At 39.2% G+C, this 16,740-nt stretch overlaps 1 pseudogene across 2 annotated transcripts; it reads left to right on the forward strand.

Moving 5' to 3' along the window:
• Positions 1-1,448: 1,448 nt before the first annotated feature.
• LOC108271044 (phospholipid hydroperoxide glutathione peroxidase-like) lies at positions 1,449-16,134 on the forward strand (annotated as a pseudogene). 2 transcript variants are annotated; one of them, XR_006983148.2, is made up of 8 exons: positions 1,449-1,655; positions 4,241-4,326; positions 8,053-8,197; positions 10,739-10,890; positions 11,613-11,637; positions 14,978-15,037; positions 15,602-15,659; positions 15,756-16,134. The product of XR_006983148.2 is annotated as a phospholipid hydroperoxide glutathione peroxidase-like, transcript variant X1 (transcript). The 2 variants fall into 2 exon arrangements; XR_001813791.3 differs by lacking the exon at positions 15,602-15,659 and having other exon boundaries at positions 1,502-1,655.
• Positions 16,135-16,740: the final 606 nt, after the last annotated feature.

Raw genomic sequence — 16,740 nt, forward strand, 5'->3', positions numbered from 1 at the left:
TTTATTTTAAAAAATAAAGTTACATACTGTAGAACATCTTTTAGTTATTTACATATTTATTTATTTATTTATTTTAATATCCATACACTCATGCAGATGTTTAATACTGAACAGACTTCTAGAAAGTTTACCTATTCACAAAGAGACATGTTTCTCCATATAGGCTATCACAGAAACAGGCAACAACAAAGAAAACAATGCCACACTGTGCATGCTTTAGTGGTCTATACAATAAATAACCATTCAAAATCACCAAATCTTTACACAAATATTTAAAAGGCTGTTCTCTGAATAAATAAAATAACCAAGATATTTAATCATTAAATTATACTTTTATATATGAAACTAAAGCCGCCATTAGGTGAGGGCAAGTCTGTGTCTTAATACAGGTAAGTGAGTCATTAAATAGTTCATTTAACTGATTCATTTAAAAATGGCTGATTCATTCATGAACAAAGCAAGTGACTAGTGAAGCAAGTTTATGGTCTATATCCGGGTTGCAGCCATATTCCGAATATGATGTTTATATGTGTACAGGCATTGGAATATTCCTGTATACAGTACATGGTTGTTGTAAGCTTGCCTGAGTTGCCATTCCTAAATACCTAGCCTACAGCTAAGCATCTGTTAGCACCCACAATTCCTTGCGGATTGAGCATGCACATATATCTCCTTTCAGTGGATTTTCTGAATAAAGTGTTTACACGCAATAAATTCCCATTTAAAACAGACATATTCCAGGAGTGAGAATCAGAATACCGTCTTAATCTGAATCAAATTGTGGCATTTACGTGACTCAATACTAATCAGGATATTGCCAAATTCTGATTAATATTGTATTGATGTGCGTGTAAACGTAGTCATTGACTCACCCGATTCGTTCAAAAACACCACTCTGTGTTGCTGGGAGACGCAACAGTTCTGCTTTGTTTGGAACTATTTTATCTGGTGAAATAGAGCCAAAATTGTCAAGATTGACAATACTGTGTCTAAAGATTGTAACTTAATATTAACTTCTTGTTTATAGAACTATCACATTGTGAATGAATATCACATTTGCAATCGCGCTGATATTCGGAAAACAACACTCTTGCTCATGTGACATTGCTTAACTATATTATGTTACATATATACATATATATATATATTTGTTTGTTTATTTGTTTGTTTATTTTATTTTATTTTATTTTAAAAACAAGAACTCATACGGGACAATTCATATCTTGAATTTTGGGGGAATTTTTATTAATTTTGGTGGCATTTCCGACCCTGTCACGATGCTATTTTATGTCATCAGACTAGCTTGCTTGTTGTTAAGCTTAATGGAGGGCCATTGTCTAAGTTAGGCTGGCTATCTGTGCATGCGCCTGAATAAAATGTAACTGGAGCATATTCCCAGCAGTACTGAGCACTCACTCACAGTTCATTTGCTGTTTGTTTGGTGTTTTCAAATGCAGAACAGTGAAAGACTTTCGATTCTATTTGCTACTTCTGTTTTTCATAGGGAGGAGCTATACCTGGTGCAAAATGAGCATCAGAGTAGACTAATAACTTCCCAGTGCTGAAGTTCACTTACAGTGCACTCATTGTCTGTGTTTCTTCCTGCATCTGATATTATCCTGAACTGACTGATGGCTTTCAGAAAACAGAAAGAGGTTAGTGCATTCTGTTTAATTCAACTTTCAGTGGGTGAGACTGCAGGGAATTACTACCAATGATACATGCTGAAAATTATTTCTGTGGAAAAAAATGTTTAAAGCATTTATTGTAAGAACAAATGCACAACAATTCTCATATTTATACTAGAGGTCTTTTGCTGTAATGAGAAAAGAACAGAAAACCTGTTTATACTTTATAATGGCAGTCTAAGGGCACTTGTTGCAGGGTCAACACACACAAACACACATTTTATGTATATATAAAAACATATTTGTAAACACTTTTAGGAATTCCTCAAATATAATTTTAATTAGGCTCTAATTCGGTATCATTTGTCCTATTAGAGATTAAACTACTTTTCCAAAGGGAAGAAATGTGATTGTACACGTAGTAGTATAGTTAGTCTGCACCTGATTGCACAAGGACACCATTAACAAAACGAGAGAGAAAGTGACCAGAAAAATATTTCACTGGTTTACTCCCAATGTCAGAAAGTGAAAGTAATTGTAAATGTTTATTTATCCAACAACTGCACAGAGACCTCAATTATAAGGGAGTTTGGAGTAAACAGTTTCATGTCTTCTTATGTCAGTACAGGTAAACATGCCATAAAAGTTGTTTTTCAAGGTAATCACGTACATTTATAAATGACATTTTTAAGAATGCTACAGGTGAAATTCAGAGTTCTTGGAATTTTGTTGTTTTGATCTCATCACCCATTAAAAAACTATTCTAGTGGTAGTGGTCTTTAAAAGTTTGATGGTATTCTTAGACACTGACCTATGTGTACTAGCATGAGAATGTTTTTGATGGAACTACAAAACATTTCTATAAAGTCTTTCTGGATAAGAGCTTCTACTAAATGACATAAATGTAAATGAAAGTGATGGATCGTCCTGCAGTCTCACTGAATAATCTTGATAACAGAGAAGAGAGCAATCAGTTAATGCGTGACTTCCAGCTTTAAAAAAGTTCCTCAATTTTGCTGTCTAAATGGATGTTTGTTCCAAGTCTTGCCAAATCCAGTATGATGGTAAATGTGTAATAGACTTAAACACTTAAATTCCAAAACTGTATTGGATTCTGGCTTTCCTTTGGTTTGCTGGAGGAGGAAACCGATTTTTTTTCCCATTTATTCATCTTACATGGGGAGAACATGTAAAACACCACGCAGACAGTAACCCGAGCACAAGACCAAACACTGGACCGTCGAGGTCTGACACAGCAAAGCTTCACACTGCACTATATGAAACTGTTTTTAGCTGAGAGAATTTTTTTTAGCAGAAAATAAATATCACAGGCGAATGCATAAAAAAGAACTTTCAATATCAAAGCAACACTCCTTTTTACCTCTAAAAGAGGAAATCACAGTTGCCAGTATGAAAAAATACTATTGAGTGTGCAGCTCTGAAACTTGTTTTATCATCAAGGCACATGTTTACAGTCAATACAAAAAGTCTACACACCCCTGTTAAAATGACAGGTTTTTTGTTATGTAAAAAAAAAAAAATTAAACTAAGATCAATCATGTCAACTTTTTGCACCCTCAATGTGAAATTCAAAATATAAAAATTACATGAAAAACAATCCGTAACATTTTAGGGAAAAATAGGAAAAATAAAGAAGCCACAATAACATATGTGTGTGCGCACACTGCCAGAGTGTCACGTTGTGGACGTAATGGAGGTTAGGACGGATACAAGTGCAGATAAGAGCTTTTAATAAAGAGAGGCAGGCAGACAAATCCAAATCATGAGACAATAGCATGGTCAAAAACAGGCAATGGGTCAGGCGATCAGCAAGCAGGCATAAACTAGGCAAGGCAAGAATCGAGAATGAGAAACCAGAAACAAGAAACAAGATCAAAGAACATGAATCAAAACGAGGAACAGGGTACAAACGCTTGGTATGGTGATAACACTCAATATTTCACAAAGTCATTGTGTTCAAACAGTCTCTTTATACTATGGTTGTGATGTGTTTTGGTTGGTATGTTTTGAATATAGTACAGGGAGAACTGAATTTTCAAATGACTCTTTTTGTTTTTTGAATTTTCCATATTGTCCAGTTGAAGGCAAAAGTTGGTATACATTTAGACCAAAATCAAGAAGACAAAGACATTTAAATGATAAAAACCATACATTTAGTGTGTTACATTTCACAGACATTGTTTCATTATCGTAAGTAACAAAAATGTTGTTATAGTGTATGTTCTGATATTTATAGTGAATAAAAAAACACCCCAATTTCCCTCACACATCTGTACTAATATACTGCCTTCTTCTTATCAGGTTTTCAGACCTTCAGGGTCATGCCAAAACTGTTGTCATTGCAGGATGTACCCACATTTTTGGAGATAAATCATAAAATATACATTCACCCAGAACACATGGAGTGTGAACTTCTGCACTCAATTCGATCTAGTAAAAAATACTGTGTGTGTACACAGTCAGTCCGTGCTACTGGGTATTCTCTGATAAAGTGTCTTGGATGGTGTTAGTGCTTCTTTCGGGTATTAGAAAATGTCATGATCAGACATAGTGACTGAGGTGATTCTCTTTCTTCTTTCCCGTCTGCACAGGTGGAGGACTGGAAAACAGCCACGTCTATTTATGACTTCACTGTCACAGATATCGATGGCAACGAAGTGTCTCTGGAAAAATACAGGTAGGCGACATACTAATATACAAACCAAAACAGCATAGTTGATTTGCTAAAAGAAAAAAAAATCTCTTCTAACAGTTTTAGATAATTAATAAAACTTACTTTTCACTTGAAAACAGGACAGGAACTTAATTTCATCAGTAAAAACATTATCATTTACATGCTACTACATTTAAAAGTAGCAACTTTTTTTTTTTTTTAGAGAGATAGAGAGAGAGAGTATACACTCTCAGACTGACTTAAAATCACATACACTTTACTTCATATACTGCAGAATTCTAGCACATGATCCACATCTTTCTGGTATATGATGACATCAATCTAACAAAGGACGAGTAAAGTTAGGGTTACACAAAGTTACTAGACTGCAGGTGCAACCTAACGCTGGTTTAAACTGGTATCTTCTACAGTGCCAAGAAATCAGAAAATAAAATCTTGAGGGTGTGATAAAAGGAAAACATCACATCACATCCGGGGGCACTGTAACCTCAAAAATATAACAGAGAGTAAATCATGAAGTAAATATATGTGTACAGGAGATCAATAAGTACAAGCTCGTAGGGCTAAAATATAAAGGGTTAATTACTTACAGTAGCCCACTGCTCTCCTATAACAAAAGATAGGTGCAGCCGAAGGTTAAATGAGTGCTTTAGTTTATGATTGAAATATCTGACTCCATTTAATTAATCCATCCATCCACACTCAACCGCTTATCCGTTATCGGGTCGCGGGGGCAGCAGCTCCACCAGGGGACCCCAAACTTCCCTTTCCCGAGCCACATTAACCAGCTCTGACTGGGGGATCCCAAGGAGTTCCCAGGCCAGTGTGGAGATATGATCTCTCCACCTAGTCCTGGGTCTTCCCCGAGGTCTCCTCCCAGCTGGACATGCCTGGAGCACCTCCCTAGGGAGGCGCCCAGGGGGCATCCTTAACAGGTGCCCGAACCACCTCAACTGGCTCCTTTCAACACAAAAGGAGCAGCGGCTCTACTCTGAGTTCCTCTTGGATAAGCGAGCTTCTCACCCTATCTCTAAGGGAGAGGCCAGCCACCCTCCTGAGAAAACCCATTTTGGCCACTTATACCCGCGATCTAGTTCTTTCAGTCACCACCCTGCCTTCATGACCATCGGTGAGGGTAGGAACGAAGATTGCCCGGTAGATCGAGAGCTTTGCCTTCTGGCTCAGCTCTCTTTTCATCACAACGGTGCGGTAAAGCGATTGCAATGATTCTGCGGCCAATCTCCCGCTCGCATGTCCCCTAACTCGGGAACAAGTCCCGAGGTACTTGAACTCCTTCACTTATGTTAAGTACTCATTCCCCACCCGGAGTAGGCACTCCATTGGTTTCCTGCTGAGAACCATGGCCTCAGATTTAGAGGTGCTAATCGTCATCCCAGACGCTTCACACTCAGCTGCGAACTGATCCAGTGAGTGCTGGAGGTCACAGACAGATAATGCCATCAGGACCACATCATCTGCAAAAAGCAGCGATGAGATCATCGGGTCACCAAACTGCAACCCCTCCCCACCATGACTACGCCTCGATATCCTGTCCATGAATATCACAAACAGGATTGGTGACAAAGCCCAGCTCTGGCAGAGACCAACCCACACCTGGAATGAGTCCGACTTTTTGCCGAGCATCTGGACACAGCTCTCGCTTTGGGAGTACAGCGATTGGATAGCCCTAAGAAGGGAACCCCTCACCCCATACTCCTTCAACACCTCCCACAGGAGACCCCTGGGGACCCGGTCATATGCCTTCTCCAAATCCACAAAACACATGTAGACCGGATGGGCATACTCCCAGGCCCCCTCCAAGATCCTGGCAAGAGTAAAGAGCTGGTCCATTGTTCCACTACCAGGACGGAATCCGCATTGTTCCTCTTCAATCCGAGGTTCGACTACTGGCCGAACCCTCTGTTCCAGCACCCTGGAGTAGACTTTACCAGGGAGACTGAGACGTGTGATACCCCTATAGTTGGCGAACACTCTCTGGTCCCCCTTTTTGAACAGGGGAACCACCACCCCAGTCTGCCACTCCTTGGGCACTGTCCCTGACTTCCCCGCAATGCTAAAGATGCGTGTTTAATTTAATGAATTATCTGAGATATTAAAATTCTAATCCCTATCATTAAATTTATCTCGACATTTGATTATCCTGTTTAACCCTTTACTTAGATTGTGCTGCTCATTCATTCGGGATTCCATGTTGCTCAGAGTGTTGCGCCGGCCGTGTATGCAGATCTCCGTCACAAATTCACCAGTCTGGGTCATTAGCCAGCGGTAATTGACTAGTACTATACAGATGGCCACCCATGCTTGCCTTTAGTCTAAAAAGTACTTTCTTTGGTCCCCATGGATCTGTACACACTTAATTAGAATAACATTATCTCTAGTCAGATAGAGATACGTCTAGTCATGACCACTACTAGCTATCTGAACAAGTCGACCAATTTTACTTCTCTATAATAGTAGCTTTGTCTAATCATGCCATGGTTTACCATGTACATTTAACTAGAATAATATTACAATAATCAGAGGTTAAAGCTCACCCTATTTAGACTGGTCAGTCAACACTATGTTGTTCTAAATGTAAATTCCTTTTAGTCTTTACAGTCTAAGTACACTTAACTAAAGCCAAGTCGTTAACCTGGACTCTAAAAGCTCAGTTGGCGTGCCCCTATGTTCCACCTAAACCTGGATTTTAGCCTGTACTAACCTGGTCGCAGATTTGCAGTAACATGGATTTAACGTAATCTACTAGAGACACTATTTTCAGGGTAGTTCAGAATAAATTCAAATATAACAATTTTTTTAACCAGGTAATTTCAATAATAATTCAAAAGATAACAAACAGTAATAAATTATATATAAACATCACATAAAACACAAAAAAGAGAATTAGAGATGTTTTCCTGGCAGTGAAACAACACACAACAATTGTGTGGGAGATCTGTCTACAGAGTCCCTGAATGTTTGGCGAGTTCTTTCTAAATACCCAGATACGCTGTAGGTTCACCAAATGGTGTTTGTGATTAGAATTGTATTTTGGGCCCACTATTCAGGAGGTCAGTTGGCATTTGTGATTTCTTTGATTTCTGTGGAAGGATGTAACTTATTTACATACAGGAGGTCATTTGTGTGAGGGACCTGGGGAGGGTATGCCTTTAACGGCATGCAATATTTTTCTCTAGATCTTAATAGTGATTTGAACTGCTGCTGAGGGAATGAGACCAGATTTCCAGACACACGGAGACCTTTTGAATGATACTATACATGTATACTTAACCTCTTATTCACATTAAGCATACCATGAAATGCATATAGACCTTGGGTGAGTTTAAGGTGATCTTAACACTGCGAGAGAGAGAAGGGTGTGTGGAGAGAGAGAGAGAGAGAGAGAGAGAGAGAGAGAGAGAGAGAGAAGCAATATAGTGAGGTGTGATCTTCCAGTCTCCACTCAGTGTGATGTGTTATCTCAGATGAAGATGCTAATTCTGTGGGAGAGCTTTCAAGTGTTAATTCTCATAAGAGTCCTTGGTCCTCAGAGAACAGTTCTCTCCAGGTTCAGATCTCTTCACACCAGCCTTACAAGCTGAAGTCAAAACAGAAATCAAATGGAAGAACATAATACAAATACAGAATAATTCTGTTGATAAGCGGGAGAATAATCTATAATTAAGGTTTCAACTTCACCACACTTTGTTGTCTTTATTTTTTCTGTAGAGGCAAGGTGGTTATCATCACCAACGTTGCCACCCAATGAGCCAAAGCCCCAGTGAACTACTCTCAGTTTGCACAGATGCACGCCAAGTACGCTGAGAGAGGTTTATCCATCCTGGCTTTCCCATGCAATCAGTTTGGCAACCAGGTATGATGCCTTTATACATGCTTCAAATTTTCATTTCATTCTTAATTTTGTAGTCCTCAGGCTTCATGAGTAAATAGTGAGAAAACAATAAACATCTTAAAATGAGGAATATACAGTACTGTATATGTATGAAGGGAGCAACTGCTGTATACTTCAGTAATAAGTTAATAAGGTAGAGCTAGTACAAATACATTTTTACAATTTCCTTTACTGTACATTTGTGTAACTAGGCCAAAATCACACACATTATTCAGTCTGTAGATTAACTGTTGCATATCTCAGTGTTAGTGAGACTTTGTCAAGGTCAGTTCTCCTCCCACCATAAGAGTCCCCAAGAGGACTGGGGGTGGAATAGGTCCATAGCACCCCCTATTGATCATACGAGTCAAACAATACGGAAACTTGTTATGCCATAGTTGCAACCCCTGTCAGAGGAAGAATAGATCCTGGTATTTGAGGAATGAGGCATATGTCGGCTGTCCCAGCTCCAACACAATACTTTGGCTCCAATTTCTCTTAGATTGGAGGTCATAAGGACCCGTTCCAACCAACCGGCTAGTCAAGACTTGTGCTAGGAATTTTATAATAATTTTACAATTTGCAGAAGTTCAGAAGGTGTTGGCTGATTGTCAACTGAGTAATGCAAATCCCTGATGTGCTTACACGAGTATATCATTCCCATATCTTTGATGCATACCCGGTGGTTGTCCGTGGCTCTGTGCTTCCACTTGTTGGGCGCTGAGGTGGGTGAAGAGTAGGGATGATGAAACAAAACTACATAAAATATGGCAACCCCTCCCCCCCCCCCTTTTTTTCCTTCATTGCTTCTATGCTACAGCCTATGGGTTACATATCACACTTACTGACTTTACAATAAACTACAGATAGGCTTAAAGATATAAGACTTGATCAGTATGAGAACACCCTTTAACAATATCCCTTTTCTTGAGCTAATACTATGGCTTTTCAAATCAATGACTTCATCTTAAAATGTGATTTATTCATGTGGCAGATGACTTAGTAGTGGGGCAAAACCCACTCCAAGCTGAGCAGTTGAGTGATAAGGGCCATGTTTAAGTGTCTAACAGTGCCTTGGAAATGCTGCTGTGAAAGCATTAATATCATTGTTTATAATTATTTAATAATTAACACCTGTTACTGTGTGAAAGAGTCTCTCTCTCTCTCTCTCTCTCTCTCTCTCTCTCTCTCTCTCTTACTGTGCAAAAGTTTTAGGCACACTATTGTTTTAGTACAAACTTTGTTATAGATTTTTTTATTTGATGACTTCTACTTTATCGAGTCAATACAAAAACATTTTAGATTCCCAAACATTAGTTTTCAAGCACAAAATTAAATGATACAGAAAAATATTTGTATGACAGTCAAGAAAGCAGCATAAGAGACCACTTTTCAGACAAAAAAACACAATGAAGGCTGCTGTGTTTTGCTGCAAAATATAAGAAGCAAGTGTGACACTCAAAGTCTCCAGAAGAACGGTGACTGGTTCTGCAACATGCTCAATAAAACTTACAGATCATTTCCATGTAAAACTGCACTAATTCTACCTGTGACTACTATTTTTTTTTTTTATCAAAGGGTCATCACAACAAATATTTAGGTTGTTTAATTTATTACTGTTTACTTCTCTTTAGTATTTTTTTAATGCAAAAATATTTAATTTCATTATTTCTGAGGCATTTTTGCTGGTTCACACAGGGATGATTTTCTCATAGCGCTGTTTTTGTTGTGTTCACACCCACGTGTTAAACTCCGCAACGAACGGAAAGAAAGTGTAAATTCACTCCCTAACAGTAGATGGCGCTTATTGAAAAGCAGAAATACTCCGGTACACAAGGTGGCGCTGCACAACTTCCCATTTCAGATACCCGCTTATCACTGGGAGGAAGGAAGCAAAATAGCGGCTGAAATCGAAATCACTATTTCTGCTATATGTTTAGATGATAGAAATAGTATGAGTAACCTTCAGACAGTATTTGCAGCCGTTTAAACAAAGAAGGTCTTTATATATGCACACACACACTCTCTTTGTATATATCTATAGAGATTCTAAGTAACTGGAGACAGAACTTTTTTTTGTACTCCACGTAGACCATAAGCCATTGAAAGCAGCACCAGGCCAGTGCGGCGTCTATGTATGTCTATGAACACAACAGCCATGAGTCGCAGTGGGATGACGTCAACTCCCCTCTTCGATTGATTGGCTAGAGGAGGAGTTGTTGTGGACCATTGGTGACGCTAAAGCCCACCCTCATTTACAAGAAACTCGAACTGGAACATTTGGGAAATCAAGCGGAGAATTTGTAAACAAGTGCGAAGTGTTAAAAAAAGAAAACATGAGCAGAAAATGTCAGAGCACAAAAAACACTATTGCACTTGGTATTACTGCACTTATATATATATATATATATATATATATATATATATATATATATATATATATATATATATTAGTGTACAATAAGTATAATGCTAATTATTTGTTTAGATGCTAGTGACTGTTTTTTCCTCTCTATTAATCAGGAACCTGGCACCCATGCACAGATCAAACACCATGTCAAATCCTACAATGTGCAATTTGATTTATTCAGTAAGATCAAAGTAAACGGACAAGAAGCTCATGACCTGTGGAAGTGGATGAAGGCGCAACCCAATGGCAAAGGATTCCTAGGAAAGTAAGTCAGCACTATTCAGGCCTATTATAAAAGCAGGTGAATGTGTTTTCCATTTAGACACATAGAGATGTATCGTATCTATGTATCGCTGTCTTAGGGCACATTATTTTTATTTATTTTCTTTTTGAACACTGATTCTAAATTCAATTGGTGGGCTAGATTAGAAACTTAGATTAGCTGTATGTTTGACACCTGTGATTTGGAGGAAAGCCCCTTGGGAAGGAAGAATGGTAAATGGTCTGCACTTATATAGCACTTTTATCCAAAGCACTTTACACTGTGTCTCATTCACCCATTCACACACACACCAATGGTAGCAGAGCTGCAATGCAAGGAACCGCCAACCCTACGATTAGTGGACAACCCGCTCTACCACCTGAGCCACAGCTGCCCGTGTGAAGAAACATTAGAAGGGGCAAATCAAAAGGAAATACCTCTGAGTAGGCTGGATGAGAAGTATGTGATCAATAGGGAAGAGCAACTGTAAAACTAAAGCAAATATAAATTAATAAATCATCACTGCACAAAAGATAAAAAAGAAACCCCATGACCATGACTGGAGGAAAGTAACTCTTGTTAAAATGTGCAAAGACATTACAGTCCTCTTCATTAAACAGTGGACAAAATACTGAGTCAAGCTTTGTTTTTCACTTCAAAGTGACACAGTATAATGGCTATAATATAAACCTGGTGGCTAAAATGTGTCTTTTGTGTTTTCCCAGTGGAATCAAATGGAATTTCACCAAGGTATGTGCCTATTTAATTTAATTAATTTGAGGGACAGTACAACTGCTATGTCATGTCTCATGATCTTACTTTAAAAAAAAAAAACAAAAGGAAAAAACGTGACTTAAGGCAAAACAGTACAGGTAGAAATGATCAATTAAACATATAACAACACACCTATGTAACATATCTACAAGACTATAACGTCTTCTCTTACACTGTAGTAAGCCCTGGTAGGACAATCTGACAGGTAGGATGAACTATCAGGGCACCTGGAGTGCAGCGGGTTATGGCTGAACAGGAAAATACCTGACTGTTCACTGGGACTAGCCGGCTTCTCACTAGTTCAGGTGGACAGGGAGAAATAGAGCGGCAAGAAATTGGGTGGAGGACTTGCTATCTTTGTTAACTCCAAATGGTGTAGCCCAGGGCATGTTATTACGAAGGCAACAATCTGCACGTCTGATGTTGAGCTGCTGGCCATCGGGTTGAGGCCATACTATCTGCCCCGGGAGTTTTCAGTCACCATTGTTATTGTTTACATTCCACCATTTTCAGTGGTGTGCTTATGACGTCATTCATTCAACTGCTGCGGACCTGCAGACATGGCATCCCTCCTTCACAGGCTTTCCTGCGGCGCCACCACAAACTTGGGGAATGACAGCCACAGTCCGCCTCTTCTCAGCAGCAGACAATGCAAAGACAGAAAATGACATCAATACACATTAGGAATGTCACGAGAACCGATACTTCGGTACCAAGTCGGTACCAACATTCTTAAAATGTGACGGTTTGTAACGAAAGTACCAAAAGTACCGAGGTTGCGATTCTTCCGGACCTGAAGGGGGAAGCAAATACGTCCAAGTCTTTTAGTCGGTCCACAAGTGGTGAAGAAGAAGAGGAACGCCTACAAGCACACGGGAAAAACTACAGAAGATTAGCTTAGCTTAACAAGTTTAGTTCTGCCCCGACTCGTTGAGAGGAAAGCTAGTATCGGTTTCCGGTGTGCAGCCGATGCTATCGTTCATTTCAAACAAAGCGAGGAAACACTTGGAATTTGTCGAAGCACCTGAAAGACGGTCCTATATTATATTTGAGGCAGTTGGCATTGTGGCCGTGAAACCAGCTAACGTTATGCTCCATGTAATGCTTGCGATAGCTTGTTATTTGTTAAAGACGCTAACGCATTGCAGTGTTATAAACTACCTCCGAATGGGCCTCCATGCATCGCCATTCAGCCCGTGTCCTGTCAGCTAAATGTAGCCTCATGTCACTAATAATTATTCAAATGTTCATGCTTTTAATATATCGTTTTGGCCTGCCACCATATCAGTGAATTTAAACTAATGCTTGCATTCAGAGTATAAGGGGTGGGTGTGTGCGCACATGCGATTAGGAGTGCACCTCCGGAGACTCATTGTCAGCCAGTGTTTGATAACTAAAATACCCACCTCTCTTCCTCTCTCTCTCTCTCTTTGCCAGTATCAGCCAGAAATGGATGTCCTCCAGGAGAGTTTTTTAATTTAATTTTTAAAAAAATTTTTTATACCACATCATGGTATCAACTTTGGTATCAAGTATCGTGTACTTTTGGTGGTATCGGTACCGACTACTAGATTGTTGATATCGTTACATCCCTAATACACATCCTACACCCAGGAAGACAGCATTACCACCACCATCATCTCCTCCCCATATCCCCACCCTCGCCATATCTTCAACCACCCCAGTCATCACAATCATGACCAGCCAGGTGAAACGTCAACTAACTAATTAACAAGGCCAGAGGACCTGACAACATCAACCCAAGGGTGCTTAATGTGTGTACAGAGCAGTTGGCAGGAGTGTTTCGTCATCTTTTTAACCTCTTCCAGATCCTGAAGAAGGTACCTAAGATCTGGAAGACATCCTGCATAGTCCCTGTGCCCAAGAAAGGACGTCCCAGTGCTCTCAACTTAACATCACATGTAATAAAGACCCTTGAGAGGTTGGCTCTGCAGCATCTCAGGCCCATGGTACATAACTGCCTGTATCCCTGCAGTTTGCATACCAGGGTGATATTGGTATGGAGGATGCCATCATCTACCTGCTTTAAAGAGCTTACACACACCTGGAGAGGCCACAAAGCACTGTGAGGATCATGTTCTTTGATTTCTCTAGTGCTTTTAACATGGTTCAGCCACTCTGGCTGGATGAGAAGCTTTCTGTGATGCAGGTGGACCAGGATCTTGTGGCCTGGATTACAGACTACCTCACTGGTAGGCCGCAGTATGTCAGGCTGCAAGGCTGTTTGTCAGACGTGGTGACTAGCAACACTGGAGCACCCCAGGGAACTCTACTGTCTCTATTTTTGTTCAACTTCTACACCGCTGACTTCTGTTCAGTTCTGGAACGTGCTACCTACAGAAGTTTTCAGATGACTCCTCCATTGTTGGGTGTATCACAGATAATAAATTGATCGAGAGCTTTATAAGATGGTACGACAACAACCACCTCCAGCTCAACATTGGGAAACCCAAGGAGCTGGTGATGGACTGGTGCAAGCGGCCCCCCACCCCTGTCACCATAAGGGGGGAGGGAGTGGAGATTGTGGACACCTACAAGTTCCTAGGGGTGCAACTCAGTAACAAACTGGACTGGCCAGACAACACTGAGGCCCTCTATAAGAAAGGACAGAGCAGGATGTTCTTTCTAAAGAGGCTCAGGTCCCTTAATGTGTGCATTGGCTCCTATGGATGTTTTACCAGTCTGTGGTAGCCAGTGTTATCTTTTTGCTGTGGTGTGCTGGGTAGGTGCATTTGGACTTGCGGTGCCAAGAAACTGAACAAGTTGGTGAGGAAGGCCATCTCTGTGGTAGGGATGGAACTGGACAGGGTGGAGTAAGTGACTGAGAAGAGTATGAGAGGGAAGCTGAAAGCTATCATGGACAATCTGTCTCATCCTCTCTATGCTGAGCTGAGGAGGCTCAGGAGCATTCACCGAGTCTCACAGAACCACACACTCAACAGTTATTTGTCATTTCACAGATCTTGCACATGTATATAAATACAGATGATATTGCACATGTTCATATACAATTAGAACTTTAGCATATGCACATACACACAGATCTGTTTTATTGCTTCTATTATTTCTGTTGTATAGGTATTTATGGAAATTATTTATTTTCTTTCTTTTTTTCTTTCTTTCATTCTTTCTTTTGTTCTTTCTTTCTTTCATGTTACTCATCCTACTTGTGCTGCTTTGTCAATTTGAATTTCAATTATGGGGGATCATTAAAGGTACATCTTCTTATCTTATCTTAAATGCTCTTTTAGCGCAGAAAAAATTGACAATGATGTCTGATGTGTGATTTGTGCAGTTCCTCATTGACCGAAAAGGCCAGGTTGTGAAGAGATACTCGCCAGTGAAAGATCCAATTGTAAGTAGAAAATATATTCTCACTTTTTGCATCATATTTGCAAAACTTTGAGACAGAAGCTATATGCATTCAGGTAAAATCAGAAATCTATTTCACTCCCAGTCCAGTTGTGAGCATGAGGGCTAACAGAGGCTAGTGACCTTGGCTACAAATTTCCACAAAAGAAAATTAATAGTAGGCTAAAACTATCATTTTGTTTTATTTACATAATACCTTTACTAATGTTAGTTAGTAATGTTACTAACTAATGTTAGTTTGTTAGTGAACCTGGCTAGCCAATAAAATCAAATAGCTCTACTGGAGAGGTAACATTAGTTATGATAACTATTATAGTTATGCTTAACTACTGTATTACTGTAATTACTGTAGCTGTGAGATTTAATTGTCTTAATGAAGCATGTGCTGGCTGCTTTGTAGTATTTAGCAAAGATAGTATTGTTATGAATTCAAAATATTATCACTATCGCAGTGCTCCATTTGAGAGGAGGCTTATTAGATACACAGTGTTTGCATTATCAAGAAGGTGACATGAGGACAGCTGTCTTCTAATGTTCCTTATTTTAGACCAATCTGAAGGCAGCATCACAGAAGTTCTTTCTCGAGAAGCCACTTTTTCAGTGCAGTATGTTAATAGTGTTATCTTTCATAAACACTTAGGCAAGAATCGTTATGGTCTATCTAAAAGTTTTATAAATTTACATCTGTCTCTGTTTTTCAGGCAATAGAAGTAGATGTACTGAAATATCTGTAAACCCTGCATTTAATTTCACCTTGAGCTAGATATCCTCTTAGACAGCCATTTCCATTTCCATTCCCAATCCTCTCCTGCAGCCTGCTGGGAGTTAGTGGCGTCATCCCATGGATTCATGACAGTTTGTTTTGAAAACCGCCCTGTGGAAAGGACAAACTTGATGCATTTGGCGTGCAACTCCTCATGGGAAGATCACCAGTGCACAGATGGTTAACTGGAAAGGGACCCCATTCCTTCTTTACCATAATACTGTCTCAAGAGACCATTACAGTTGCAGTCAGAAATTACTCAATGTACTCATTTTGAAACTCTTATAAGTTCTGAATAAAGTCTTAATACCACTTTATATGAGAATTTTGAATGATTGTTTTGTCTGGTTTCTGTAAGAATCATAGATAGCATTGAAGCACAGAATTCAAACCATATATTTGGTGACATCTTATTTACAAATTAAATTTAAAAAACTATTTTGCTTTGCTATATTTAAAAAAAACAACAACAGAATACTGACTTCCTGTTAACCCAAATGTATGAGTTTAATTCTAAGTGCTATAGTAATTCATCTTCCACACTGCAGCTAAGCAGATGTTGAGGCTGCCAATGGGTTAATGAATTCAGTTAAACTGCTTTAATAGAAAATAGGAAATATCAAATCATTCATGTTAAAGAGTAAATTACATGGAAAGTTTCCAAGGCCTCTATGCAATACTTTTGTGTTACGTTTGTGTCATTGTCTGCACTCATGATAAGCGACCCATAGAGAACACTTACCCAAGCCAAATATTTTAAAAATATTATAGTGATAGGCCTATATAATAATATTTCGGACCATCATGTCAAACATACCTTTAAAACAGTCATTCACAATGTTGTCATGCATCAGGAGTGCTCCTTTAACACATTTATAAACATTAAAGGGACTGAAATTGTAAGTTTGTAAACCTTTTCTTTT

Source organism: Ictalurus punctatus, chromosome 10 (genome assembly GCF_001660625.3).
Source record: "Ictalurus punctatus breed USDA103 chromosome 10, Coco_2.0, whole genome shotgun sequence".
Taxonomy (NCBI): domain Eukaryota; kingdom Metazoa; phylum Chordata; class Actinopteri; order Siluriformes; family Ictaluridae; genus Ictalurus; species Ictalurus punctatus.